The following is a 27,310-nucleotide window of genomic DNA, read 5'->3' as shown; positions in this document are numbered from 1 at the left end:
ACTATGCAGACGGGCCGTAGGCTCGAAATGGGGCCTGAATCCGAGAATAGTCCACAGGAGCGAGATAAGACCAATACTTACTTACGCCACAGTAGTTTGGTGGACTGCGATGGAGAAAAAGTGCAACGTTTGGATTGTAAAAAGTGATTTTTTAAGAGCTATACAAAACTTAAAAAAAAACACACATAAAATTGAGAAAAATGCATGAAATATCTATTTGATATCGATAGTACGGTCCATATAATTTAACGTTTGAAGATTATTTCATACAAATGGTCCATCCGCTTCCAATTTGGCATACTATTTCCATCATATAGGCCGGTATCTCACGAAAAAATACTTCAATCTTGTCTTCCAATGCGTCAATTGAAGCGGGTTTGTTTGTATAGGCATAAATCTTCATCTTATGTCGCCTCTGGGTCTAATCATGGGACATACACAGTTCTACTTTCTGATCTGCACTTTTGTTTTTCTGAGTAAACACAACTTTGCCACTGGTGGGCCATCGATTCACCCTTAAATCCTAACCTTGTCTTTATTTAACCATTTTAATGACATTTTCTCTAAAGAGAAATTTTTATTGAAATTTTGTCATTTTGTCTTTGGAGAAATTTCACAGAAATTTGGTCTTCAAGAAAATTTTATTGAAATTTGGTGTTTAGCGAAATGTTCATCAATATTTTGCCTTTGGATGAATAAAATCTATTGAGACGTTGTCTTTAGTGAAAATTTCATTTAAGAATTTTTAGGATAAACACCCATTTGCTGGTCGCTCAACAATTTTGTCTTCTGATATTCATACCAAAATGTTCAAAATGTGTGGGTGTTTTAAAAACATGTTTCAGTAATTTAATTTTTACGGACATTTTGGTAAAAGCTCATTTGGATTTAAAAATTGTTGCATTCATTACATTTCTCGTTTTTGGTTTACATCACTTAGGAGGCTTTGGATTTCATCTCATGCAATAAGGCTTGAAAGTGTAATTGTATACCTTAATCTCTTAGTTGATGCAGCTAGCACTAGAAAGTCTTGGAATTTAATTGATTTTACTTCTTTTTGGGTGCTTCGTTAACAACCTTCAAAGCATTTATGCTAAAGAAAATATGTCATTCCATTTTTCAGTCATTTGCTGTTAAATGCAAATTAATATGACGTTGCCACTTACATGCTCACTGAAGTGACCTCTTTACAGCCTCGCTGTGCAAATCCTTAGGACGAACGACGGAGAGAAAAAACTTGGGCGTAATTAATAAACGTTAAATATGGTACAGACGACCGTTATGGCCATTGTTAACTTAATGATGCTTAAATAAATTTTTTAATGAATTACAGTTTTTCTGTTGATTTCCTTTTCAGCCGCCTGGCATTGCCATGGGGCTGCAGGGTTTCAGCATGCCAACAAACAACAAAAGCAAAGGCAGGAAAGGCAAACGGCTTCTTGTTGCTTGGTTAGGGAAAAGGTCACAAGGCACACAATCACTGGTCAATAAATCACAAAACTGTCCATTGCAAGAAAAGGCAAATTTCTGAATAAATATGAGTTAAAAGGTTTTCCAAAATTCATTGAATTTTGTATAAAAAGCCATTCTCAGCCAAGTGGCTCTTGCCCTGTCAGACTGCGTTATAAATCAATCAAATGAAATAATAAACAATTGATTACATGCCTTTTTAAACTTTCAACAAATATTTACACAGAATATTTTAAGGTGTAGGAGTTTGTAAGCATACATAATTTTGTCGGCACAAAGCGCGAGGGGCGTTTTGGAGGAGAAGAAAAATGATAAGTGAAGTCATTTTGTATCCCAAGGCAATAGCCTCCTTATCAAGAGCCTTAAGGTATGCTTCATATTTGTTTTTTTTTTTTTTTGCATGCTAAGTCAGCTACTTGGGTTTTTTTTGCCAATACCATATTTCGACAAGTCCTTTGTTGTGCCCCACTAAAGTTCGTTGGTTCTCTTTGTTCGTTTCTTTCATTCATTTTCATATTTCTTATTTCTTTATTAAAGATTTACGCAGGACTTTTTAAATTCAAATTGTGCGTGAGAACGACTCCCAAGGAAATCATGATGGGCTCCATTTCAAGGATGCCTTTGTTTTATGATTCTTGTTACAACCAACTTGCCTACCATCTTTGGACGCAGTCTTGCTTTAGCAGCGACTACCGGTAACTCGAACTCGCTCACCTTTAGGCCTGTGTTATAGTTGTTATACCCTCCGTCATAGGATGGGGGTATACTAATTTCGTCGTTCTGTTTGTAACACCTCGAAATATTCGTCTAAGACCCCATAAAATATATTCTTGATTGTCATGACATTTTAAGTCGATCTAGCCATGTCTGTTCGTCTGTCCGTCCATTCGTTCGTCAAAGGTCGCTAACTTTCGAAGGAGTAAAGCTAGGAGCTTGAAAGTTTGCACAAATACTTCTTATCAGCGTCGGTCGGTTGGAATTGTAATTGGGCCATATCGATCCATGTTTTGATATATAAACCGATCTTCAATTAGTCAATTGAAGCGAGCTTGTCTGTATAGACATGAGCTTAAACATAGCCACACCAAAAATTGTCTAAGGGTGTTAAATGGCTCAATCTACTTTTTTTTGAAACCACATGTCATGCAAGTCAAGCTCTTGTATTTTGGGCAAAAAAAAAAAAATTATATCACCCCACGGTAGCGTTCACCTTTTACAGTTACGTTACGATTAGCATTATCTTTGAAGAAGTACGGTCCAATGATGTCATCAGCCCATAAGCCGCATAAAACTGTAACTTTTCCAAATGCTTTGATAGCTCTTGCAATGCTTCTGGCTGATCTTCACTCCAAAATTGACAATTCTGCTTATTTACATACCCATTGAGTCAAAAATGGGGTTCGTCGCGAAATGGAAGAAGCGTGCGATGAACTCTCTTAATAGATCACACATTTTGATAATAAAATTCAAAAATTTGCAAGCGTTGTGGGTTTATAAGACGGTTCAAGGTTAAATTATAGACCAAACTGAAGATTTTTGACAGTAAAACGAAACACGAAGCGCGCGTGAACTGTTTATTCCAGTATTGCCAAAAACATAATAGCTAAAAAATCACCCTTTACTATGGTCTTCGATATTCACTTCATTTATTGTCCGAATCGAACTATACCTTGATGTAGCTCCAATAGCATAACAATTCTTATCCATTATTCTTTGTTTGCCTAAAAAGATATACCGGGCAAAGAACTCAACAAATGGGATCCATGGTGAAGGGTATATAAGATTCGGCCCGGCCTAACTTAGCACGCTCTTACTTGTTTTTCATTTTTCTTATCCATTTTGAATGCTCAGCACTGTAGAGAACATAAACAACAAAAATGTGGCTGTTGCTATCAGTGGATACAAGTCTCCTTGTTTTATTTATATTTTTTTTCTTGTACTCATTTTATTTGCAATAACAATAGCAAGGACTAAGGGCATATATAATCTGGTCTACGTGCTTTTGTTTTTCTTGGGAAAACAAAAACAAAAATATAAATTGGACTGCAACATCGAGTTCAGGTAAACAAATTTTACACAGACACTGAAAATTCAAATTCATTTTATTTCTTGATTTCGAGCAAAATATTTATTTATCTATGGAATATTCGCAGAATTTGTAATATATTTTTTTAATATTAGGTAAAACAACAAAACGAGAACAGAAATGTTTTGTTTTGTTACAAAGTAAAATAATAATTTAAGACACTTTAAAAATATTGCATACTTTTAGGCAATTAGAAAACTCGATTTGGTATGAACCAACTTAGGGGAGTGGTATTGAAAACAATGAGGGATTTTGTAAGTAGCACGGAATTCCTAACTTAAAATTGTCTTTTTAGAGGTTACTTTATAGTTTTTAGAGCGCACAACAAGCCGATTACTAGCTTAGGTGTATGTCCATAGTGGCGTGGAGCAGATTAATAACTGCACCCTCCTTTCAACTTAACCTAACCTAACCTAGAAACTCAACGAAATATTGTGTCTAGAAACATATTAGCTGTGTTTTATTTTAGTAGTATGTAGTGCAGAAGTGAAAGTTACAAATATCCAGGACAACGAAGATCTGGATAAATTACCACAGCCGGCTTATGTCGTGGATCCATGATATGTTTTTCACAAATATGTGCGTGCAAAACATAGCATCGATATTAGGCTTGAGTACTCCAATTTACGGGAAATTTTACCTTTGGAGTAAATTTTGTATTTATAAAAAATGTCATGTAAATTTTGTTCTTAGAGAACGTTATATAGAATTTTGTCTTTAAGCGTAGTACTGAGTTCATTCGCAGCAAACATGCCTATTAATTAATTGTGAAATCCGACAGACTCCATTCGTCGCCAGAACAAAATCGACAGCACTGAAGCAAAGTTTATTGGTGCCCAGTTCGTAAGGAATAAATATACATGTACAATTATTTTAAGCCATAATGATGCAGCGACATGTAGCTGCTTTTTGTTCAAAGAACTCAGTACCACTCCTGCGGAATGTGTTTGGATTTTCTTCGCCTCTGTTGTTGTTTTTTTTTGTAGTATTTGTTTTGAGATTTCTTCGGTCGAATTTTTTAATGAAAATTATGAAAAATTTTATGAAATTTTGTCGTTAGAGAAACTTTTATGGAAATTTCGTATTTATGGAAAATTTCTTTAAAATTTTGTCCTTAAAGAAAATTGCATGTAAATTTTGTCCTTAGAAAATATTCCATAAAAATTCTGTCCTCAGAGAAAATTTCATAGAAATATTGTCCTTCATAGAAATTTTGTCCTTGCATGCAATTTTTGCATTTTAGTAAAATTTCGTAGAAATTTTGTCTTTAGGGAAAATTTCATAAAAATGTTGCCTTTCTATAGTAATTTTTTCTGTAAAAAAAGTTTCTTTAAAATTTTGTCATAAAATTTTTTGGAAATTTTATGTTAATAAAATTTGGTTTTTTAAGAAATTTTCGGAAAAACTAAATTTTTGATCCCTCTTTTAGCATTTTTCAGATCCTCTCTGACACTGTACCCCCTTCACTCACTCTCTCTCTCCCTCTCTCTCATGTCTCTCTCTCATACTGAAATACTTTATCACTTATTAATTATGCAACTATGTTCTCTGGTAACAAAATGTGTAAAACCATCCTCCACTTGTGATGATGAGAAATGCCAACAACAACATTATCGCTATCATCATATTTCAAAATGTTTCCCAATATCATATTTTCAGGTATTTTACAATGATATTAAGATGAAAAAAAAGCAGATGTTGACTTGTAATGGAATTCCATTGAAGTGTTCTGCGCCAAACTCTTTGTTGATTACACTTTTCACTACTTGAATGTTGTTGAAATGTCCTTGAACAATTTTCCTATTTATGCCACCAGGCCTATACAATGATGCTGCTGTTCTGTTCCTTCGCTCTGCTTCTCTTTCCCCCATTGTTGTAAAATGTAATTTGCCAATAGAAAATTCCAAGGAAGGTTTTTTGCAAAGGTTATGGAAATGTGATTGTTGTTAACATTGTTTATTCAGTCTAACAAACATGTCAGTCGTTCTTCTACTTCTACACTCAGAAAAAAGCTTTTCGTAAATATGAGTTAATAACATACGTTAGTTCATGATAACTAATTAACTAAAATTTCGTAAGGGGTTAGAAATCAACTAACTTTTCATGAGTATAGTTGAAATAGTTCAAAACTCAGGTGTTGTTAGTAGTTTTACTTAAATTTTTTTCTTTGGAATAAACAAGCACTTTACCAAGCATGGGTGAAGGCATATTGCCGTCAACGATACCTCTGAACTCGATACTCGAAGAAATTTATAATTTTAGTTTAATTTATGTAACTAACATGTTTACAATTTTTATTTCATGACAATAACGTGCTCGGAAGTAAGCATAATTTAATAACTGTTAGTTAGATTTGAACTAAAATTTAATTAGCTGACTATGGCATTGTATGAAAAAAATCATTTTGCTGGTTCGAGACTCAAACTCAGGACCTTTTTTATTGAGAAGTAGAAACACATGCTCTATGTCACAAAAGCTTATGCACTTTGCTTTGCTTTTGTGTTGTTAGCAAATATTGAAACTCAATAAAAGTTATCCAATAATTGAGTTATAATAAACTACTTTCGAATAAAGTTCATATAGCGCTAAAGACAATTTTATTCCTTTGCGAAATCATTTGCGTTAAAATATTCCATTGCTTCATAAATTGCCGAAATTTCAGGCCATGTCACGCAGCGTGTTTAGGCTATTCTGAGCAGAAGAGGTGAGAACTAATTTCCACTATACCATTGCAGCATATTAAATTTCGACCTGTAATTGTGTTTTGAGACGAGAAAGAAGAGATGGATATCGAAACTCGCCAAATTTACCTTGGCAATTTTATTCCATATTTTTGCACTTCTTATTTTTTTTTTTGTTACCGTGCACGACTTTTCTTGGCTAATGCGTACATCAGACTGTTTATGCGACACGGAAATAGTTTGCATGGTTTCAGCTGTCACCTGTATGTGTTGCTGACGACTTTTTGTCGGCGGCACATGCATCTGTATTGATCTGAATGGTTTATGAAGTTGCGCATGACGCTCAACTATTGCATATTTGTTTTTATTATGAACACAGGCATTTTCCAATAACAGCATAAAAGGGTCACATTTTTCAAACATTTCAAACAGGGTCACTGGTAAATAAGTAGAATGTTCCATAGATACAAGAAAATCTAAAAAGCTAATTTGGTTTTTTTAAATAAGAATTTGTATCAGTAATAAACATTTAAAGGTTTCTAATGGCATTTTATTAAGGGTTTCTAACATGGATCAGTTGTCCTATACAAAGTGAAGTCAAAATCAAATGCGTGTTTAAAAATCACCTTCATAAGTTATTGAGAAAAAAATAGTGAACGACTCAAATAATAGTGATGTGGATGCATGCGTAGAGCGTCTGCTTTCTAAACGGAAGGTTCTTGGTTCAACACTCGCCTGCGACAAAACGTAAGGTTTTATTTAATTTATAATTGCAATGTTTCATATTAAATTTGCTGAGCAATTGTCAGCGTGGGGGTGTGAGACAGGTGGAACTGGGTTATGTATGTTAGATTCTTCAATTAGATGCGGAAAAAGCGATTTTTTTCAAAAATTTTACCATTCAGTATCAATGCTCGTTAGTTCATATTTTACCAGCGGGAAGTAAAAAGTGAACTAAAAGTATGTACAAACAATTTCCTAACTGTTATGCAATTATTGTAATCGTAGCAAGCACATAATTCTTTAGCGCCATAGAAAGTTCAATATTTCCCAAAGTTAGTTCATTTTAACTAGTGTTGAGGTTCAAAATTTTTTGAGTGTACGGTTTCGGATTTCTTTCACGAGAAATCATAGAAAGAATGTTTTGTGAACTATAATTTGCCTAAGGGAAATAAAAAATAAATACCATGGGTTTTTGAATATTTTAAGAATTTCTTGTTTTTGTTTAAATAGCTTATTACAATGGTCTAATGTCCTCATCGTTTATATATGAGATACAAAGTAATTTACACACAACAACAAGCATCCACTCGAAAAAGCCTATTTTGTTGGAAATATTAAAGCTTTTGGGCAAAAACATGCGAATATATACAAACATGATAGGAAACACTTTAAAGGGGTTTGCACGTGTATGTGAATTAAATTTATTTGTAGAATTTTTCTAATTTTCTTTTGCTTCAAATCAACGCGCAGTGTTTGTCTTAGTTAAATATTTAATATAAATCTTAGGAAAATTGGCTTATAAAAATGTTAAATGGATTGCGCTAAAAATTCACTTTTATTAACTCGGTTGGTGTTAGGATTATTTTGCAACATTCAAATCGGGAATTGATTGTCGCCTCTATGGTCTCAAGAAGTCTTATCAGGGCATAGGTATTTAAGGTGCCCTTTATCAGCATATAGACCTATGCGGACCATACTTGGTAGCAATGCTGGAAATCTTTGAGCCAAATTTCAGCCAAATCAGGTGGAAATTGAAAATTCTAGGTGCCCCAGAAGTCAAATCCCGAGATAGATGTAATTGCGGGCCATTTCAAATTATAGACCGATTCGGTCCATACTCAGCACGGATATTGGAAGTCAAAATACAAGTCCTTGTGCCAAATTTCTGCCAATCGGATGATAATTAAGGTATCTAGGAGCTCAAGATCTCAAATCTAGCGATCGGTTTATATTGGGGAAATATCCAAATTAAAACCGATATGACCCATTTGCAATTTCCAACGATCTACGTAGATAAGAAATATCGGTGCAAAATTTCGAGCCGATGTCTTAATTCCTTCAAACGCTATCGTGATTTCGACAAACGGACGGACATGGCCAGATTGATTCAGAATGTCAAGATGATCAAGAATTTATAGACTTTATAGGGTTCCAGATCAATAATCACAAAAAATAAATAAAAATTCACCATGCCGTTAATTGAATGTTGTTGCATATGGAGCATGTTGGACGTGGCCCGATCTTATACACTAAAAAGGAAACTAAAATTAGGCCCGTTGTGACCAATTGTGACAATCTTGTGAGCGAGAGGAAAATACAGGGAGTCGCTGTTTATAAATCAGAAAGAACCACTGGAGATAAATTATCTTCAAGCCGACTCTGGTATACAGAGAAGAAGATGTGCAACAAAAGCATGCCCAAGACCATTCATTTCTGCTTTCAAGACACACTCATAATCATAGAGTAATCTTTTTTTTTTTTTTAAATACAACATTGTATGAGACAATTGAGAACTGAGTAAAACAGATAACTAGACACAGATAATGAGATGAGTGAATGCATAAAATAAGAAAGATTGATTCGGATTTCAGTGAGTGCACATTGTACAATGCATGTATTCGGGTACATTTAGCTTCAAATAAAGTACTAGTTTTCTTATCGTCTGCTTTCGTAATACGAAATTCGTACGAAGGCATGGTTGACATGATTGATTTTGTAAAAGCATGGGTAAACACACACACACAAGCCTTTTTTTTGTTTTTTTTTTTTTATATGAAAACTAAACAGTTTGCAAACGATTTGTGTGATCAATTCATATTTTGAAAATGACAGCGAAACGCTTTCATATACAGCGAGTAATTTCTCATATCTCACTGAAGCAGCGATGAATTCGACATAAAAATACTCCCAAGTACTGAATGGTGTTTGTATACCCTCCACCATAGGATGGGGGTATACTAATTTCGTCATTCTGTTTGAAACACCTCGAAATATGCGTCTAAGACCCCTTAAAGTATATATATTCTTGATCGTCGTGTCATTTTAAGTCGATCTAGCCATGTTCGTCCGTCCGTCCGTCGGTCTGTCGAAAGCACACTCACTTTCGAAGGAGTAAAGCAAGCCGCTTGAAATATCGTACAAATACTTTTTATTAGTGTAGGTTGGTTGGGATTGTAAATGGGCCAAACAGGTCCATGTTTTGATATAGCTGCCATATAAACCGATCTTGGGTCTTGACTTCTTGAGCCACTAAACTTAAAGAGGCTTTGATCTGTCGCTATTGCACAGAAAAAAAAGTCGGCCGAATATTTAAGATTTGTGCTTATTCGTAGGATTTTAGCCATGAAAACGAGCCAAAGAACCAAAACTTTGAAATAAAGATGCCATCTTTAAATTTAATGTTCTATGTACCAACGGCCAATTATTTATATAATGTCTGAGCCTTGTCGAAGTACATATCTTTAAAACCTTCATGAGGGTACAATGACAAGGCCTGCCGACTTGAAGCTGCCAGCTGCTCTGAAAGGTCCCCCTGGGAGCACATACTTACTGGGAATGGATGCCCACGTCCTTGCGCTTTGACACACAATGTAGGTATGAAAAATTTATGGTCTCCTACTCTCTTCTTGCATTTCTTCATTTCCCTATCTCGTCTTGGGACTTACTTCCTGTCAATTTGGAGACTTCCCAGTGTAGGGATCCTGCGCCTTGCAGCCCCGGACTTGAACAAAGCAAGTGCTTCATCTTTTTATGCTCATCAATGGGAGCTTCCACAGTTTTAGTACTGATAGTTTCTTGTCAAGGAGAAGCAGGTTCTTAGTTCATTTCTGGCCGATTTGAACATCTTAGTCCTAGTTATTTGGCAATTGTATATACATTCCTATCTTGAAGTCGCTATGCACCAACCATTTGGTCTAGAAGGCTCTTCCCAGCCCATTTGTCCGTTTTCTTATTTACTGTTAACATAAATCCTGAGTTTTGTGGTTGAAAGGTTCCTCACATTATTTCAGACTTGTGCCTGAAAGACTATCGATATAGTAGTCATAATAATAGATGAGATCTCGACACCCTGCGTACCTGCTTCCATCTTCTAACCATATGCGAAAAGTGTTTCTGTTATCCCACAAAAATATTCATCTGTTTCCAATTATCGTTTCTGAAATTTTGAGCAATGAGATTTTTTACTTGTTGTACCCAGCAAGCAAATGATTACCATCAGTTTGTGTCTTGAAAAAACATTTACCAACTGTTAAATTGCTTGATAAGCAACAAACGGCAAGAAATGATTTTTTCCATTTTTTATTATTTAAGGCATAAAGTTAGCCAACACTCCACCTCCTTCTATGTTGGAGTTTTCTTCAATACAAAGTCCTTGCATTATTTATCCCCAACAACTTTTTCGTTCGACTTAATTATACTTAAACAAGTAAAAGCGTGCTAAGTTCGGCCGGGCCGAATCTTATATACCCTCCACCATAGAGCGCATTAGTCAGTTCTTTTCCCGGCATCTCTTCTTAGGCAAAAAATGATATAAGAAAAGATTTGTTCTGCTATTAGAGTGATATCAAGATATGATCCGGTTTAGACCACAATTCAATTATATGTTGGAGACCTGTGTAAAATGTCAGCTTTGGAGGCTCAAGAAGTAAAATAGAGAGATCGATTTATATGGGAGCTGTATCGGGCTATAGACCGATTCAGACCATAATAAACACGTTTGTTGATGGTCATGAGAGGATCCGTCGTACAAAATTTCAGGCATATCGGATAATAATTGCGACCTCTAGGGGTCAAGAAGTCAAGATCCCAGATCTGTTTATATGGCTACTATATCTGGTTATGAACCGATTTGAACCTTATTTGACACAGTTGTTGAAAGTAAGAATAAAATACGTCATGCAAAATTTCAGCCAAATCGGATAGGAATTGCGCCCCCTAGAAGCTCAAGAAGTCAAATCCCCAGATCTGTTTATATGACAGCTATATCAGGTTATAGTCCGATTTGAACCATATTTGACACAGTTGTTGAAAGTAAGAATAAAATACGGCATGCAAAAACTCATTCAAATCGGATAAGAATTGTGCCCTCTAGAGGCTCAAGAAGTCAAGACCCAAGATCGGTTTATATGGCAGCTATATCAGGTTATGGACTGATTTGAACCATACTTGGCATAGTTATTGGATATAATAACAAAACACGTCGTGCAAAATTTCATTTCAATCGGATAAGAATTGCGCACTCTAGAGGCTCAAGAAGTCAAGACCCAAGATCGGTTTATATGGCAGCTATATCAGATAATGGACCGATTTGAACCATACTTGGCACAGTTGTTGGTTATCGTAACAAAACACGTCGTGCAAAATTTCATTCTGATCGGATAAGAATTGCGCACTCTAGAGGCTCAAGAAGTCAAGACCCAAGAACGGTTTATATGGCAGCTATATCAAAACATGGACCGATATGGCCCATTTGCAATACCAACCGACCTACACTAATAAGAAGTATTTGTGCAAAATTTCAAGCGGCTAGCTTTACTCCTTCGGAAGTTAGCGTGCTTTCGACAGACAGACGGACGGACGGACGGACGGACGGACGGACATGGCTAGATCGACATAAAATGTCGCGACGATCAAGAATATATATACTTTATGGGGTCTCAGACGAATATTTCGAGTAGTTACAAACAGAATGACGAAATTAGTATACCCCCCATCTTATGGTGGAGGGTATAATAAGTGAGAGCAAGCGGGGAGAAAAAGGGAAAGTAGGAGAAGCTTTTGATTATTTGGAGCTTCAATGCATGTCTTTTGGTTATTGAGATTAATTTGCTAATAAAACATTAATTTATTATTTCGGTCGGTTGCGCATTTCCTCTCTTCTCACATGAGCGAACGACCACCATCATACCTGTTGTTGAAAGTTTCTTCTTCCCATTTTCCAATTTCCCCATTATCATCAACAAACAACATCAACATGAATTTCAGACGATTACATACTACTTACTCCCTCCTTTTGTGATGCTTGGTAAGTTGGTTTTTGTGTGCTCGCAGTGATTGTATATTTATAATTGTAAGCGTAGGTGTGTAGTGGTGTGTAAATGAGCCTTCCAGCATGAAATATAAAGAAAATCATAATTAAAAGAGATTATATGGGGGAAGCACAAACAAATACGCACACACACACACACACACACACATAAAGCACATCATATTATGTGTATGAGCCATAGAATGAAAATAAAGCCTTAATATATTCTATATTTATGAATTTTCTACACCATCCCAAAAGTATGCAATAAGTAACAGCTTTATGGGATTCTTTTTACTTAGAAACACGCACAAACACACGCTCCCACACATGTGTACACATTTGCCATTTTGAAATGCAAACAAACTTTATGTTCAGCTTTGTTATCGTCACTGCTGGTATTCAACTGGGACTGGAAGTGGAACCACGGTGGCACTTAGCTTTGCCCGGAATAACTGCAAGTATATATGGATGGAATGCTTGGGAATTTATGACAGGTTAATACACTTTACCTGCCCTTTTGTCGTCCATTGTCTTGTGGCCATACAATCATTTAAAAGGTTATTTTGAATATTGTTTTAGCGCGCGTGTTGCCTTTTTTCCGTCTTCATTGGTGTGGGCTTCAAAGTCAGTGTTACCAGGGAATTTTCCATAATTCCAAATTTTATGCACTCAGATATTTTTGTAAGAAGAGTTTGTAGTTTTTTTTTATAAAAACATACTTTAGCCATTTTTTCAAAATGATTGTTGAACGTAATTTTATTTATTTTTTTTTTTTGGAAAATACATGCATTTACTTTTCAGAAAGTTTGCACTTTTTCTTTTTGACTTGAAAATTGTGTCCAAATCTTTCCGGGAAAATTGCAAAATTTTTTCTAAAAATTCTTTCATAAAAAAACCTCAATTTTTTTCCAATGAATATTTCCTCAAAATGTAATACTTTTTGGAACTTTCGAAAATCGTCGAAATTTTGTGCACAGAAATGCTGGAAGTTTGGTTATAATTTTACTTTTATAGAAATATCGAAAATTATTTTCTTTTGCGTTATTCGAGCTTAAACGACCTCGAGAATATGTTTAGAAAGAAGAAATTGTTTTTATGAATTGAAGAAAATAAATTACCAGCTTCATATTCACGTGGCGCGGATATCACACCATTGGCAGACTCATAGTTATCAGTGCTTCGTGTATTACATCCGTCCGTCTGGCCGGTCCACAGTTTAATAGTTTGTGCATTTTCGTATTTAAAAGAAACGCCAATGGTATGATATCAATGCCAATGGTATGATATCTTTGTTTCGATTGTCTGAAACTGGAAACTTGTGGGTCGATTAGGGATGGCAACCTTAGTTCAATTACGTTGTCAGTTGAAAAATTTGAAGTTGCCAATGGCAGTTGCAAAAAATTGGATTTTTCGGCGACCACGTTTTGTCGATGCTCTGTTAATTTTATAAGTAAACTAGCTAAACCAGAAAATTACGTGGAAAAAAATTATCCTAAAAATAATTATTTTCGACTATTAAAGTGCTATGAAAATAGTATATGTATATCGCTTGACTAACAGTATAACAATCTAACAGCGTTTATCTCAATACCATATGATCTTTATTTGTCTGTGGATTTGGTCGGTGATTTTAGGGTAATCTAAGTTTGGATGTTAGACGTACTCCATTCGTGTAAAGGCTTTATTTGAACCCGATATTCCAATGGGGAATATGGCAGTGGGAGCCCCATATTGCCATGATCGGTAAATACGTTTGTCCCAATTAGGAGTGTTATCTGGGGAGAGGTGATCCCTCAGACACTTGGCCCCTTAACAAAATATCAGCATCGTGCTCTTCTCTCAAATACCATTTATTTAAACCCCATGTTGCCATTGGTTTCAGGGGAGTTTATAGGATGAGGCGTCCCCTAAACACCCCAAAATTAGTTATCAAATTCATTTTCTTATCTCAAATACCTTTTGAACCACATATTGGCATTGTCGGTATGTGTTTACCCTTTGGGGGTGTTTTGGGGAAGAAGCGGTTCCCCAAATACATGGACCCACATTTAATATCAGATTCGTGTTCTACTCCCATATACTTTTATTTGAGGCTCATATTGCGATGGTCAGTAAATAATTCCTTTTCGTGGGGTGTTTTGGAAAAGGGGTAGACCCCCTCAAAATTGGTCCCGAAAGTGGCTATGAATTTAGTGATCTACTCCCCAATACCTTTCATTTGAGCTCCACATTGATATGGCCGGAAAATATGCCCGATTTAGTGGTGTTTTGAGGAGTGGGGTGGTCCCCCAAATGCTTGGCCTTAAAAATACATCAGCATCGTGTTCTATTCGCATATATCTTTATATCATTTATTTGAACACCATATTGCCATTGGCCTCGAAATCGGATATTAAATTCGTTTTCGAATTTCAAGTACCTTTCATTTAAATCCCAAATTCCAAAAGTCAGCAAATATGTCCGGTTAGGGGTATGGGCCCTAAAAACTATCAATATCGAGCAACACTGTCTTGAAGACCCAAATTATCTTTTGGGGTTGTTATGGTGGCGGGATGTTCCCTAGACAGTTGGTCCCGAATGTTGATACAGATTCGTAATCTAATCCCAAATAACTTCGGCAAACATGACTGGTTTGGTGGATGGGCGGACGTTCTACTTTAAAATATCTCTCCTTTGAGCCGCATATTGCAATGGTCAGCAAATACTTCCTATTTGGGTGGTGTTATGTGGGTGGGGAGGTCCCATACACTTTTCCCGAATATTGATATCAGATTCGTGCTTTACTCCCAAAGACCGTTCATTTGAGCCCCATATTGCTATGGTCGTAAATTTGTCCCGTTTGGGGGATGGTTTTGGCGAGAGGCGGCCCCCCAAACACTTGCTTCCATATTTGGATATCAGATTCTAATTCCACTCTCAAATACCTTTTTTTATTCAAGCTCCATATTCCCATGGTCACTATATAAGTCTTGCTTGTGAGGTGTTTTGGGAAAGGGGTGGATCTCCAGAAATGTGGTCCCACATTTGGAGATAAGATTCTTATTCTACTCGCAAATACCTTTCATTTGAGTCCCATATTGCCATGGTCGGTAAATAGTCCGATTTAGGGTTGTTTTGGGGGTTGAGGTGGTCCCCCTAGCACTTGGTCCGACAATTGGATATCAGATACGTTTTCTTATCGTAAATACCTTTCATTTGAGTCCCATATTGTGGTGATTGGTATAAATATATGTTTGGTAGGGTTTAGGGTAGGGGCCCCCCTAGGTACCCCATCCGAAATTAGGATACCAAATATTTATTTTTAGGGTACTATATGAGAGCACACAAAATTTGGCTTAAATCGCACCACCCATCTCCGAGATCCGGCGTTTCTGTAAATTAGGGTAAGGGGGAGGGTTCGTCCGCCTCCACCCCCCCTCGCCACCCCCTCAGAAAAAAAATGTAGTACCCTATTTTCACCATGGAATCATTATGCCCCATCTCTGAAAATTTCAAGAAAGTCGGTTTAGCTGTTTCTGAGTCTATAAGGAACACACATACATACAAGCAAACACAAATTAGTATATATATATCTATATATATATATATATATATATATAGATATATAGATAAGTGAAGTTAAAAGGAAATTATTTTTTGGTGTTGAAATTGTTCATTTGTTTTTTTTATTACAAATGTGCTGGTGCTTGTAGGCTTAACCATTCTTGATGTTCGAAAAAGTGGTGGTAAACCCAAAAGCATTTGGACTGGGCACAGTTGTTGATGGTCAAACCAAATACTTCATGCAAAATTTAGGCCAAATCTGATAATAATTACGCCCTCTAGTAGCTCAAGGAGTCAAAATACGAAATCGGTTTATATGGGAGCTATATGATGTTATGAATCGATTTAGACCTTACTTGACACAATTTTTGATGGTCACACCAAAATACTTCATGCAAAATTTCAGCCAAATCGGATAATAATTGCGCCCTCTAGCCGCGCAAGATGTCAAGATCCGATATAGCCCATTTACAATACCAATCGACTCACACTAATAGGAAGTATCGGTGTAATTTTAAGCGCCTTGCTTTATTTCTTCGAAAATTAGCGTATTAGGACAGACAAGACTAGATCGTCTTAGAATGTCAAAACGATCAAGAATATATGTACTTTATTGGATCAATATTTAGATGTATTATAATAGTAATAACGAAATTAGTATACTCCCTATCCCTATCCTATGGTCGAGGGTATAAAAATTATAAAAGAATTTTAGTTTTTGGTAGAAAGTTTAGTTTATTTTTATCTCGTCAAATGTTTCGTTTCTTTTACCTCAGAGAATATTTTGGGCAATTTTACGTTTATGTCCAAACATTTTTACATACAAATTTTATATTTTTGTTTCAAATTTCAAAGTTTGTTCATATAAACTCATTTTAAAAAAACAATTTTTTCAATGTTGTTGTTTTTTATTTCATTCAACACTGCGAAGAAGTTCTGGTTCATTCGACGGCAACACTGCTTTAAACACAAGGACATTCCTTTAAAAATAGTTGCTCTGGCAAATATGGAGGTGCTTTTTGGGGGGGACTTGCATGCTTGGGGTAGTGTCAGACAAACAGCGAACAATGCCTTTTGTTATTTCATTTGACCAACAGACTTATGGTTTGGTCTGACCCGCTACTTACTTATTAATGTACTGAGGTGGAATAATCCATTTTGTTGAAACGTTAGGCTAGGGAGTGCCGATTTATTGGTGTGGGCAAGTCTTAACACACACACACACACACTCACATAAACACCATCAATTAACAAACCAAACTACTCTATGGCCTTTGACCTTTGCCTTGCTACCAGATAAACACAATAGAATTTTTGAAAACACAAAAAATAAACGAATGAGCCAACGAACGGATGGATGGACGGACGCACCACGCTTAAACCACACAGCAAACGAGGCAAAATTAAAAACAATCTTAGAAAGCAAACAGAAAACTAAACGAGCAGCAAAATTAAGCAAACATGGCTGGAAAAAATCTATAGCAACAACAATATGTATAAAAAAAACCAAAAATACAAACGAATGTAATTAAATTAAAAAGGTCAACATTGATCGAAATGTTTGCCAAACTCAAAAAATCCAAAAAAAGATGACACAACCAACCGACCGACCGAACGAACGATTTCATTTGCCACCCGGCAAAGTGTTAATTAAAGGCCACATGCCCTACTACAATGCCAATAGTTGGATGCAATCTATGGCTAAACACTAAACCTAATCCACTACCAAACAGCTCTACCTCATCATCATCATCATCATCGTGATTGCGAGTATAGTCATACTTACCACCAGCGTTCAACATGATAATCCTTTTGGGTAACCGAATTGCTGGAAAATTCGCCTGTGCTGCTGTTGTTGCCACCTTATGGGCCTTTGGCTTTGCTGAATAATCAAAACATTCAGCTGAGACGGCCGAGCGGCTGCTTTCTTAAATATTGCCCAACTGCTAGTTGTAGTTGTTGCTAATATTATACAATTGTTTAGACCATCAAAATCTTAGCCGTTGACTTTTATGTTAATCCCATTAGAGACATTCTCGTTTTCTCACCAGAACATTGCTAGTCGTGTTAACTTTTTTAGCATAGCAAATAACGATTCTTATTTTAACAACTTCTTATTTTTTTAGCATATATAAACAGCATATAGTTGCATATGGGGCATTACACACTTTGCCTTGAATTGTTTCATTCCTGTTGTAATTTGAAATTTGAAATGTTACGGCTATTAAAGTCTTTCAATTTATTTGTATATTCACTGCTTTGAAGAACTGCCATTTTGTGTAAAACAATTTATTGAAACAAAATTTTATTTTTTTCTAATTATCAGGATATTAAGATTGAGTCGCAAAAAGTTACTTGAAAATCTGCATCCACTTAACATTTTTGTTGGTTTCCTTGGCGAGTTTCGTATGTAATTTATGAAAGCAAAACAAGTAAAAACTTGTTAGATGCCCACTACCACATCCATAATAATATGCAAATGGGGGCTGGTATGGATCATATTTCATTCAGGTCCCGATAACACCTATACAAGATACAGTTTCAGCGAAAATACGTTTTTTTATGGAATTAAGACCCTTAATTGGAAGATCGGTCTATGTGACAGCTATATCTAAACATAATCTGATCTGGACCATATGCTGGTCGGATGACGGGAGGTTTAATGCAAGTCACTGTGTCCAATTCCAGCGAAATTGGGACATAAATGCAGCTTTTATGGGCCTTCAGTCGCCAGATCGCTATATATGACAGCTATATCTGAATGTAGACCGGTATCCACCATATTTGAGTCGAATATAGGGAGGCTTTAATCAACTCACTATTTCAAATTTCAGCGAAATTGGGTATAAATTTCTGCTTTTATGAGCTTAAGACTCGAAATCAGCAAATCGGGGTATATGACAGCTATTGGGTTCCCAAAAAGTAATTGCGGATTTTTTAAAAGAAAGTAAATGCATTTTTAATAAAACTTAGAATGAACTTTAATCAAATATACTTTTTTACACTTTTTTTCTAAAGCAAGCTAGAAGTAACAGCTGATAACTGACAGAAGAAAGAATGCAATTACAGAGTCACAAGCCGTTGAAAAAATTTGTCAACGCCGACTAGATGAAAAATCCGCAATTACTTTTTGGGCAACCCAATATATCTAAATATGGTCCGATCTGAACCATATTTGAGCCGAATGTCGAGAGGCTTAAAACAACTCACTGATTAAAATTTTAGCGAAATCGTATAATAATAGCGGCTTTTATGGGCTTAGGACCCTCAATCGGCAGATCTGTCTTTATGACAGCTATATCTAAATATTTTCCGATCTGGACCATATTTAGGCGTGATGACAGAAGGCTTAAGACAACTCACTGTTTCAAGTTTCAGCGATATCGGGTTGTAAATGCAGTTTTTATGGGCTCAAGACCAATATAGACCGATCTGAACCATATGTGAGTCGGATGTCGGGAGTCTTACTTACAATAACTCACTGTTTCTAATTTCACTGAAATCGGATAATAAATGCGCCTGTTATGGTATTAAAACCCTAAACCGGCCTATATGACAACTAAAGCAGCGTGGAGTGGAGTGGATGTACGCAAACCATAGATGAAAGGCCATATTCGACAGGAAGAAAGCATGAATTGCAAAAAAATATATTACTAATTGGATCTATATGTTTGCCGGCAACATACCCAATTGTAGCAATATATTGGCATTTTATAGCTAACTAAAGTTCATACAACTTCCCTTACTCAACTCTACAAGGACGCACGAATTTTGATAGCTAAAAATATAAATATTTTTAGAGGAAGAGTTCGATTTGTATAATTTTGTGGCGAAATAAACTTCAATGTTGATGGACCCGATGAACATCCAAAATATTGGAGGGAATTCTCGTTGACTTCAACAAGAGCGCTGCAACCAAACCCATGACCTCGGATCCCATATGGTATTTGATGCTTTTGGAACACTTGGAAAATTACAAACATGCTTTGTTCCAACTAAAATGAATGCAGAATTATATAAAGACCTCGTAAACAAAAACAAAATTCATCAATTGTGTGGACTTTTCCTTAAAACAACGCTACCACCATGTTGAAGTGTAAGAAAAGGCATATTTTAGATCAAGAAACGTACCTTTACTATAGCGGCCAGCCATGATCGCGATTTCAAAATCTCTGGGGCATACTATTTACAAAGTTTTTTACAAAATACGGCTTGTTGGACGTTAAGGAGGCTACCGTGGCGCAGAGGTAAACATCGTCGAATGCCTGGGCTCAAATCCAATAACTGTGCCAAGTACGGTCCGAATCGGTCTATAACCAAATAAACCGATCTCCCGATTCAATTTTTTGAGTCCTTACAAGCCGCAATTTTTGTCCAATGTGGCAAAAATTGCGCATGTGGTGTTCCGTTATGACTTCCAACAACTGTGCCAAATATAGTTCAAATCGGTTCATAACCTGATATAGCTGTTATATAAACCGATCTTGGGTCTTGACTACTTGAGCCTCTAGAGAGCGCAATTCTCACTAATTAGTGTGTGGTGGAAACATGTCATCGTTTTTGGGGAAAAGCAGACTGATGATGGAGCTTGGCTTCAAAATCGAGATCTCTGTAGCCTGCTCAATGCAAACTTTGGCCATGAAAGTATTATCATTTCTTTCCATTTTTACAAATTGGAGGTGTTAAGAAAAAAAATTTAAGTGCTAATTGGCTCACCCCGTTATCTTGACGCCAAAATGGCCAAATTTTTTACTAAATTTCACAAGTTTCAAAAAAGTTCCACAGGGATTTTTTAAAGCTTGAAATGTTTCTAGCAATTTAAGGTATGTCTCGCCATATCCTAGCCAGAAATGAAAAAAAAGTTGATTTTGAAGAAGTGCTATATACTGTTAAAAAACAAGTACTACTACACATTTTATTGCACTTCTGCTACAAAACACATAAAGAATCATAAAAATATCTCTATCCTGTCCGATTTTATGTGACCGGTAACATAAAAGTTAATTTTTCAAAAAAGCCAAATATTCCAAATTTTTTTGTTGTCGTCATCTTTAGCAACGAAAACCAACCGCCTAATTTACGCAATAAAAGTTCATGAACTCGAATTCTTCCTACCCTAAATTTCATCTAGACTTCATTAAACTCATTGTAAAAATCCCTTATATGGGGCCTGCACTAAAACATTGATCGATTTTGTACACAGAGTCATTTAAGGATCTTGTATACACCTTGGACCACAGACATGGAATAAGGCTAAATAAAGTCGCTATAGACAAACTTGAAAAATTCTACAAATCATTTGCGAGAAGTTTGCCAAAACGTTCATTCGCAAAAATCAAGTTTTTCAAAATGTATGAAGAGTGGCGGAAATCGGATCTACTTATTGAAATTAAACTGCTGATTCCTGGCTGGCCCAGCAAAGCATACGACAAAGTTACGGAGAAACCCAAAAAGGAAAAACAAGAGGAATTATTTGCGCACATCCACCAAATTCAAAACGGCATTGTTTAAAACACAACCAAAAAATGTTGAACAAATTGTCGACCTATTACCAGTAGCATCCCTGAAGAGGTTGAAGAGGATGGTAGAAAGTATTTCAACTCCAAACTCAACTACGGAGTTCACAGAGGAAGATACACTGGTCCTACTTTTGAACCTATGCCTCTCAAGAATTAAATACTCAACAATGAGGAAGGCTCTTCGTGAAAAAGTACGGAGTTTTTAACCATCAAAACATAAATTGTACAGTACTAGGACGAAAATGGTGCCATCCAAAATACACTATCGGACAAAATAAAGTGCAGTTTTGTACCCTTCTTCATTAATCCTCAGTATTTCTAACTACGTGTATTATTTACTGTTTTATATTGTCCCGTTATTTGTTGAAGTGCCTCAATTATTTCCAAATTATCAATTATTTCGTTCGTTCAGGTTTCTGATGTTAAAGAATTGTTGTCGAGCATGGGTAATGTGCTCAATGTATCATAGATCTGTTTTCGCTATTAACACGATTCAAATACAAAATACCAACGCACGGCCCTTGAAGCCATCACACCTAATGTGGTTGAAAAGTCTTCTAACCAAAGACGAAACGTGTCCCATAGTGGTTGGTATGTATGTTGCTATCTTTGGCTTTCCTTTTCCATTTGCATCTCCGATCAAAGAGCTCGTCTCGAAAGAGAAACAAACAAAACTAGTTATGTAATTTGTTATAATATTTATTGTATTAGAGAATTGTTACTTTATTTTGTCACTAGAAATTCCTTATGTGCCAAATAGTTTGTATTATAGATAGAAAATATAAAGTAAGAATTCAATGTTAAGTTCATTATTAAATAAAATACTAACCGAATTAAAAATAAAACTATAATTTATAAACATTTAAAAACTTCAAATATATGTTTCAATCGAAAAATTTAAAATGTTTAAAACCGCACTTTATTTTGTTCGACAGTGTATATGTGGACGAATTGAAAGCAAGGGTAAAACTTATTGATCTTCTTGAAAATACAGCTGTAAGAATCATGTCTAATTTTACTGAAGAACACATGTGATAACTCCGAAGTGGGTTTGATCAGCAAATGGGGTTGTGATGGATCATCTGGATTTCCCGAATATAAACAACAAACAGAAATAGATACCAACTTCACATCAATTTTTATGGCATTATTAGTACCATTGAGAATGAGATTGTACAAGGACCAATCTTCATCATCGAAAGATATATGATTAAATAGAAGATATATGGTTAAATATAACGCTTGGGTCAAAATATTTGTGTCGCCCAATTCGGTTCGAGTATACGAAGGAAGACCGAAGAATGTACTGCATTATCCATAATTGTTATAAACCAGTCGGGAAGAAATATAAAAGTTTCGTTTCAACTACAACTCACTATGATATATGAAAAACTATGAAAAAACATGTCCTCTTGAGTGGAGTTTTGGTGGTAGTGCGGCCCCAAACCCTAGACCACAAATTTCAATGTCAGATTTGTATTCTATGGCCAAAGACCGATCGATGGCTTTATAAAGCAGTGTTGGACATACTAACACATGTGCACACTATTTCCAATCCCATGGCTTTATATTCTTACATACGTACACAATAATGTGGAATAGTATGTGTGTATTTTACCACCACTGGTGTAAAATGACAGCATCATCGGACCAGTTGGCTTTTGCGGTTAGAATGAAAACATTATTAAGACATCTTTCAGGAATGCTTCCATATTACGGCTATGGGAGGCAAGGAAATTTATCTAGGCATAAGTCCGTTCAAATCATATTTTGCACCTTGTACATTTCAGGGGAATAATAACAATATGGGTCTATGTCTATTGCAACATGACATAAAAAGTGACAAAAGCCAACGAAAGATAAATGCTCAAAGGTGAAATGATGTGAAAACCCCTCTTAATTGAAGATATTTGCAAATAACTGATTATTCAAATTTAACTTGATTTAACAACAATTGTCGCTTGTTTGTATTGTATTTGTTTTCTTATTATCTTATTTATTTGTAATATTGTTTTGCTGTTATTGCTGTCGTTTCCCTTTTCGACATGTTTCCATCGTGCCAAATCAATATGAAGGTATCATAAAAATAAAATTATATATCACGCATCCACTCCCCACGCAATGAACACAAATTGCGGTTTCAATAAAATAAAGATGTTCATCATTCTCTGCACGAAGAAGAATGCGTTGAAACCACAAATATGTGTTTTGTTTTCCTCTGTTATATACAAGAGAGCCATAAATACATGTGTATCTCTCCGGAATAGAATTCAACTCTTCCTTGGTTATTTCGATGATGGCGAAAAAGCATCAAATAAATTTTCTGATTAGGCCAGATACAGTTCGCGAACATTGTGAGGAAATCCACAATGTTTGTGTAATAAAAACCATGTTAGTTATATTTTATTATTCTCAGCTGAGATGTATCGTCAAATCTCGAGCGTAATGGCTCGTATGATATTCACATAACACACGCATCCGCATACACGCAAGCAACAGTCTATATAGATTTGTCCTTACTGTTTGCCAGCTTTGAAGACAAAGAGGAAATGGCATTCTATGAGAAACACGATAGCTCGACTACATTAAAATACTCTCGTGTGCCGATTGTGTTGTTATACGTGTATGCATGCATATCAATTTGTTGCTGTTGCTTGCCAACGTTACCCACGGCAGCCTTCTCAGTGGGGTGTGTGTGTGTGGGTGTGTGTGGTTTCCTTTTTTCGGTTTTCTTTTATATGACTGTGTTAGCGGCGGTTGGTGGTTGTCTGTTTTTGTTTTGTTCGTTTTATCCATATCAATATTAATGCGGATGGATGTATGTATGTGTGGCTGCGTGCTTTCGATTGCGGTAGGACCTTAATTTATTCGTTGCCAACAAAGCAGCATCCGACACAAACACTCAGCACGAACAAAAACTTCCCTTTTTGGATTTGTTTATATATTTCAACGATCTGTGTCACAGCTCACTGATTTCCAGGATGTTTTTGATGCTGCAACATACTGTGCTAGCTACAAATGTTATCTTATTCCCTGTCAAAATATCAAACACCAGTAGTGCGGCATGCAACACCACCTGACTATTGGGTGACATTGAGTGTTGCCATAAGCATAAGATTAAATTGTTTATTATCTTATGTATAAAAGTAAAATTGTGTTTATAAACAAAAAAAAAAAAAAGACTAAAAAACGTTCATGACATTTCACACATTGTGCATAAATTTTGAGCAGAATCCATGGTGGTGTATTCCCAAGATTCGGCCCGGCCGAACTAAGCACGCTTTTACTTGTTTTATATTTTATTAAATTGGATAACGTATTTGTTTTTATAGCCTCCACCATAGGATGGGGGTTTACTAATTTCGTCATTCCGTTTTTAACACCTCGAAATATGCGTCTAAGACCCCATAAAGTATAAATATTCTTGATCGTCATGACATTTCAAGCCGATCCAGCCATGTCCGTCCGTCCGTACGTCTGTCCAAAGTACGCCAACTTTTGATGGAGTAAAGCTAGACGCCTGAAATTTTGCACAAATATATCTTATTAGTGTAGGTCTGTTGGGATTGTAAATAGGCCAAATCGGTCCCTGGAGCTGCTGCATAAACCGATCAAATACTTCTTATCAGTCATGGTATAGCTGTCATATAAACCGATCTTGACTTCTTGAGCGACTAGGTGGCGCAATTTGATTTGGCTGAAATTTGACACAAGGTGTTTTGTTACGAATTCCAACAATTGTGCTATATATGGTTTGAATCGGTCTAACACCTGATATAGCGACCATATAAAGCGATCTTGCATCTTGACTTCTTGAGCCACTAAAGAGCGCAATTCTCATCCGATTTGGCTGAAATTTTCCATGAAGTGTTTTCTTTTGATTTTCAACTACTGGTTCAAATCGGTCCATAGCCTGACATAGCTGCCATATAAACCGATTTGGGATCTTGATTTCTTAATCCTCTAGAGGGATTCTTATCCGATTTGGCTGAAATTTTATAAAACGGCTTCATCCATGATCTTCAACATACGTGTTCAATATGGTCTGAAGCGATCTATAGCCTGATATAGCTCCCATATAAACCGATATCCCGATTATACTTCTTGAGCACCAACAAGGCGCAATTCCTACCCGAATGGAAATTACCCAATGACTTCTGTAGTAGTCTTCAACATTCAATTCATTTATGTTCCGAATCGGACTATAACTTGATATAGCTCCAATAGCATAACAAATCTTATCAATTATTCTTTGTTAGTTACTGCGCAAAGAACTCGACAAATGCAATCCATTTGATTTGATTAATTTTGTTTTATGTAACTAATTTTACTTTAATCATACCATCCACCCAGATTTGAAAACTTCACCCATTACTTGGTTCAGAAAGAGCTTAGACGGCAACACTGCTAACAAGGCCACCCATCTTCTAGCCACCCACCTGTGTTTATGACTTTTGAAATACAGTCTTAATACACTTTTTGATAAATTGTGTTATGTTATTTGATGTTTGGGCCGGGATTGAATGGCTTTTGTGTTTGTCTGGCTGTTTTAACAGGCACCACCATCATCACTTGAGATCTCCACGACATTTGAGTGCAGGGAGAGGGGGAAAGGAAATCTACTGTTGCTTCTACTGGCACAGTGGATATTGTTGGTAGTGGTGGTGGTGTTGATGTTGCTGGTCGTGTTTAACAATATTGTCATTAACAGTAGATCTTTTCCGCATGACAAATAACACGTGCTTCAAAGGAAGAAAAAATGTATGGCGTGCTTTGTTCTCTTCTTTATTCTACAATGTGATGGTGTAAATAATGTGGTTTAAATCATTATGGTTTCATTTCAGGATTGTTTTCACCCAATGCTGGCTCAGGCCAGTCAACCAAAAAAATTTATCAAATGCTCTAGCATCCGAGACAAAGTTGAAGAGAAGCAGCTTTGATGGTTACAAGGATGATTTCAGGAGTACAACGCGGGGACTACATTTTCTTGATTTGTTTTCCAAGCCAGTAAGTAAGATGTAGTAGGACATCATGAGGATATTAGCATATTCACAGGTAATTCCTGCCACAACATAAACAAACCATACTCGTACACACACACACGCACACCCACAACCAATTTCGGTGTTGCGAACAGACAATATCATCCAAGGACTAATAATAACATTTACATTGTTTGTCTTAATGGAATCATTTATTTTTGTGAGCAACTCTCACTACATTTGGGCAGATGATATCTATTTTACGAAACACATTAACCTGAATGTTCTTCTACTGTATTTGAAAAGACCAAACAGGGGGTATAAGTTCAACAAACTCCTGCTGCAATGGAAGTGTTGTTGAAAAAACGTGATGGCACAGGTATTTATGCCAACACCCTGTTCTTAATTCTTCCTATCGTTTATGTAAATAAGTTACATTTTACATTTGGCATAAGTTTAGGGAACCGTACCAAAAGCAAATTTCAATTATTTGGTCATTTTGGAGACAAATTTCGAACCTAGTGGTCGAGTTGAGTCATTTGTGGTACTTCTCGCATATCAATGAGTTGAAATTGTCACATTATTGATGGAGTACGATTTTAGTAATGCGTCTGGGGAGAACCCATATCCAGATTATTTCTTTTGCTAAATTTTCCCTTGCAGATGTTTTTTGGTGCCTTTTCAAAACCCAATTTTTTGGTTTATTGTTCTCTCAATCAAGTGAGGTGTTTGTCATTTATGCTACCCCTCATAAATAAAACAGTATTAAAATCGTGGTGTCTAATTAATGAAAAGTCTACAGAAGTTGTTGTACCTAACATCTTTTGAGGCCTAGAATGGGTGACATGTCGTGTCGTTTAAGTAGTAAGTGGAAGAATGACTAAAAAATAAAAGTGTCAGTATTTCCTCTACTAATATTCCAGACATGAGGTACGTTCAGGTTTGACAAATATTTAACCCAGTTACGCCCAAAATATGTCAAATTTGTACATTCT

The 27,310-nt window shown here is 36.0% G+C and overlaps 1 protein-coding gene across 1 annotated transcript in view; it reads right to left on the bottom strand.

Annotated features, from left to right (window-relative positions):
* The window catches only part of LOC106087788 (mucin-19), a 109,026-nt gene that overhangs the window by 55,346 nt on the left and 26,370 nt on the right, over positions 1–27,310 (bottom strand). The window contains exon 2 of the mRNA XM_059360891.1: positions 17,601–18,004. The gene's annotated coding sequence lies outside the window, so the exon portion shown is untranslated. The remainder of the gene's footprint in view (positions 1–17,600; positions 18,005–27,310) is intronic.

Source organism: Stomoxys calcitrans, chromosome 1 (assembly GCF_963082655.1).
Source record: "Stomoxys calcitrans chromosome 1, idStoCalc2.1, whole genome shotgun sequence".
Lineage (NCBI taxonomy): Eukaryota > Metazoa > Arthropoda > Insecta > Diptera > Muscidae > Stomoxys > Stomoxys calcitrans.
The sequence above is the reverse complement of the archived record's forward strand: the minus strand, read 5'-3'. Positions and strand labels throughout refer to the sequence as shown.